At 33.2% G+C, this 4,743-nt stretch overlaps 1 long non-coding RNA gene across 1 annotated transcript in view; it reads left to right on the top strand.

Moving 5' to 3' along the window:
- The first annotated feature begins 4,010 nt into the window (after positions 1-4,010).
- LOC106461101 overlaps positions 4,011-4,743 on the top strand; it is a 23,145-nt gene continuing 22,412 nt past the window's right edge. The window contains exon 1 of the long non-coding RNA XR_001290912.2: positions 4,011-4,054. This is a non-coding gene — a long non-coding RNA (uncharacterized LOC106461101). The remainder of the gene's footprint in view (positions 4,055-4,743) is intronic.

Below are 4,743 nucleotides of genomic sequence, written 5' to 3'. Positions count from 1 at the left end.
CGTTCGCTGCAATTCTCAAAGGCAGTTGACTCTACCATGTCGACCTACAAAACTCTATTCATCACTATGAAAAACAACGGAACCAGCTGCCAATAACCATGTTCCTAAAGAAGGTACCCAAAACGTCAAACCAAGCCACACCTCCTCCTGACTCTCCTAAAAAAACAACACAACCTTTTGACTCTCCTGAAGAAATGGAGCTTTCTCCTTAAGTGTCTGAAGAGGAGGAGTAATTACCTAAAGTGCTGTAAAGCAGCAGCTAAGCTGTGCCATACTGTACATTAGTGTTATCATCATCAGTGTTATCAGCAAATTTCATTATCATTTTATTATCATTCATTATTGGTGAGTGCACATACAATATTAATTTTTTTTTCAATTATTATTGCAATACAGTACGTATTTTTTTATAAATGCATACACAGTATGAACAGTGCATATTTTTTGTGACCGTGTATTAATAATGTTTTTAATTGCATATTATTACTGAATTGTACTGTACTGTATTATTATTACCTGAACTGTGCGTACTGTATTTATCTGTCTAAGTTTGCCTTTAAATTTGTTCCACTTTCTGTCAACTCTAATACATATGTTGTACGCATAGAAAATGACTTTACGGTACAGTAATACAGTATGGGTAACTATGCTATGCAGTGTTACTGTCCTCCTGTACTTACGTTTCTTTTTGATTAAAATATTGTTGCAGTACAAAATTAAAATGGGTTTACATTATCATTACTACATTAGTGAAATACATAACTGCATGCAATATTACTACATTATTACTGTATTAATGAGTAAGAGTGTCTTTAGAAAGTGTTTGGGAAGCATTTAGTACCGTATATAATCTCATACATAGACGTTTTAAAACTGCATACAATATTCGCGGTTTTTCGCTGTTCGCGGAGGGGGGGGGGTAAAGAACGTAACCCCCGCGAATAGCGAGGGAATACTGTATTACGAAGTAGTAGTGAATCTTTGAGTTACTGAGTTCGTGTAAATGAAATAAAGAGGCGGGATACAGTGTGATGCACAAATACACAATCTTTATTATAACACCCGTAAAATACAAACACAGTGTGTGTACTTGCTTTTATAGATAGGGGACGGTCACTTGTATTGGACCACTTAACCTGCTTTTAAACTGATTAGGCCGAGATTATATACTAGACTGTTTTATTCAACGTTCCTTACTTCCCAGGTAACATGGGATTCACCTAGCACCTTTCACGTGCCTGGTCATTCTCATCATTCAAACATAGGAGAGAATGTAACCTCAAGATACTGCCTGACCTACTTTTCAGTGAAACTGCAGTATACATTATTGGACAAAGTGAAGTATTCCAGCCATGTCTCTCATGGGCAGAACAGGTGTGGCCTCAATAGAACAAAGGCAGCTAGAATGACATCAATTTAATGACTTTCTTCATCGCATGCTATGTGAAAACTGATAAATATAGAATAATACTATATCAAAATAACATGGTATGTTTATACGCCACACTGTGAAAAGTTTTCAAACGTTGCATGTGTTCACTTGAAAACCAATGATTACATAAACGGAAATACTGAATGTAGTATAGAATATAAAAGATACTCTTATAAAATATCCATCTCTTTAGTTAAGATATTAATTGTTAACTTAATTCCACTCAAATGTGTTGCTCAAAGAGAAATATAATGTAAGAGAAATAAATCTAATACCGTGTTTTTCCTTCTTAGAAAACGTAACAACTGTTGGAATAAAATCGAAGGAACAGGTAAGTTTTAAGTTTCAGCCAACTGGTAAATGAAACTCTATTTTGATTAAAATAGTTAAAGATTATTAACATAAATGTATTAGAAATATCATGGAAATATATAAATACTAAATGTGCTTTATCATTTTCTTATCTTTCAGCAATAAAGTTGGAAATAAACAACGAGTTTCAATTAGAACCATTTGATAGTTAATGAGATCAGTGCAATTACGTACAAGTAACTGAATATTTTAATGTTCGAATATTAAATATTTAATAAACAAAAAATCTCTAGATAACTTGGAGGAATAAAAATGTCTTCCTACTTAACTAAAGAAAAACTTTCTACCTCAAATTTTTGCCTTTGTTTATATTAGTTTAACGTTGTTTGTTTCAGCTCGTCGAAGAATGCGTTGTGAGATTGTCTTCTTCAAAGGTATATGTTTAAATTATGATTTTTAACAATAGGAGGAAGAGTATTACGTTTTCGGTTCCACAAGACTGTAAATAGATTTTCAAACTGAAACTTTAATAAAGAATTTAAGTGTTAAGCTGCATTTTTCTTGTATGTTAAAAGAGATGGGATAATAATTTCATTTTATGCTTAGTTAGTAATTATGAAAAAATAATAAACAGTTAAAATGATAGATAAATAGTTTAAATATAATTAAATATCCAAACAAAGAATTATAGTCGTAAAACAACCCATAAATAAAGAAAAAAAACATAAAATGGAGTAATTTTAATATTTCGCAAAACAATTAGAAAAATAAATGAATGCATCAAAAATGCCAACCCATCAATTTTATTTTTCGAAAATGCAAAAAAAAATGTTTTTACAGTTTTCAAATATGTAATCTTTTTACGTACTCGGAGGTACGAAAATAGTAAATTTTCCTTTTATGTAATCCTAGTAATCATTTTTCTTTCTATTAAGAGAGAGAGAGAAAGATATTTGTTTGTTGTTAAGCGCAAGGCTACACAATGGGCTATCCGTGCTCTGCCCACCACGGTATCGAAACCCGGTTTATATCGTTGTAAGTCCACAGACATACCGCTGTGTAGCAGAGAGAGATGATTAAGTACATTTGTATGAATAAAGAGACAATGAATAGATAGATATAAGATAGACACATACGTTAAAATAAGTAGATGGGTAAACAAGAAAATTGTGCCCCAGAGGGTCAGCAGTAAATTTCCGGACTTACCATGCTAAAATCTAGGTTTCGATTCCTTGCAGTGAACATAGCGCAAATAGACATTGTGTAGCTTTGTAACAACGACAAGTGAACAGATAGATACTCGTAGCTAGATAGATGGGAAGACAGAGGACATAGTATAAGCATATATTGGATTTTAACGTTTTATTTTCAGTCTCATTAATCAATACAGGTGGTGAGTAAGTTATATTAATAAGATTTTGAATACATAAATCAGCGAGTCACGTGATAATCCCAGCCGATATAAAATTGTAGTAGTACAGTATGTATTATAATTACATTTTGACGTTACCTGGCACTTCGTAGTTAGTGTTTTGCACTGAACATTGATCGCTTTTGGGAAGAGTATGTAACGAAAAATATTATACACTCAGATCTTTAATATGCAATCTGATCGGAGATTTAGAATTTCCAAGATGAGAATATGCTTTTTACGTAATGGAATTGGAAAACAACATGGATCAACTTGGGAAACGGGGATTATCCAGAAATGTAATGTAACAGATCGTATCCAAATCATGGTAAGCAAAGATCAGTGGCAAAAACCATCCACGTGTCACACACAACATAATCAAGAAGGACCTGTGTTTGCAAAAGTGACACAAGTTATATTTGCACAAACTGCTTTGACGACATATTTCTGTAATGTCGCATACCTCAAGCAGCTGGAGAAGGAAACAAGTATTCATGCGATTCAGTGCAATTGATTAAATGAAACTGGTGCTAAGAAACAGTCATTCTCGTACATTAGATGGATTAGGCAAAACTAGCTGGGCGAAGGTGTATACCTTCCGATATAACCTTTTGCATTGGAAATTATGATGCACTGTTTTCAAATACTGCATGACCGAAAGTTAGTATAACGTATTCAATCTCTGTATTACTTTCCAATTCTTGATTTAATTATAGAAAATTTGAAAATTAATGAGTTAGAAGTTGTAACTTCATTTTTGCTACATTAGAATTTAAAAGTAGAACAAAGCATTTGAGCATTGTTTTTTTTTTTTTGCTTTTTTTCAGGTTTTGAACACAGAAGAGTGTCTATCAAAACTAAGAGGCAACAATGAAACCAGAGGCAATAATATAGCTGATGTAAGCATACGATTAAGCTAAATATATATATACTAGCCAAATGTCTGTCTGTCACGGTCTGTATCTTCTGAACGGTTAATCGTCGAGAAAATTATATATCAAAATGCCTCCTTTAAAGAGTACATTACAGAAAAATTATTCATTTCTTGCAATTCCTAATATTTCATTTCGATATCAGTATCGATCCATCAGTCTTTATATGTGCTAAATGGACAATCTGAGAAACTTATTAAGAACAAAAATGTTTCATTTTGTGAGGGAATTTCACGAAAACATGAGACTTCGTCGACTGATTGAACAAAACATTTCGAAGACTGGAGCATGCACAGAAAAAACGCATAAATAATAGAACGTGTTTGAGTATATATTTGTTGTTGTTGTTCGGTGTATATATATATATCTTTTTTTTCATGTCGGTATTTTATGCATGCATAATTTTATTGTACCATGTCGAATAAACTAAATTGAACATCTCCCCTTTGACACTTCTTATACAAACGGCAGTTGTAAAAAAGAAGAACTCATTTCGGTAGAGGTCTTTTCTTGCACTCAGTAAAATGACAAGGAACGGCGGCATCCCGCGTAAAGTGTCTGGGTACTCTATTGTCTGCGGAATTACAATGCTAGAAACCGGCTTTCGATACCGGGGCGGGCAGAGCACAGATAGCCCATTGTGTAGCTTTGGGCTT

This window comes from Limulus polyphemus, unplaced genomic scaffold (genome assembly GCF_000517525.1).
Source record: "Limulus polyphemus unplaced genomic scaffold, Limulus_polyphemus-2.1.2 Scaffold897, whole genome shotgun sequence".
Taxonomy (NCBI): Eukaryota; Metazoa; Arthropoda; class Merostomata; order Xiphosura; family Limulidae; genus Limulus; species Limulus polyphemus.
The sequence above is the reverse complement of the archived record's forward strand: the minus strand, read 5'-3'. Positions and strand labels throughout refer to the sequence as shown.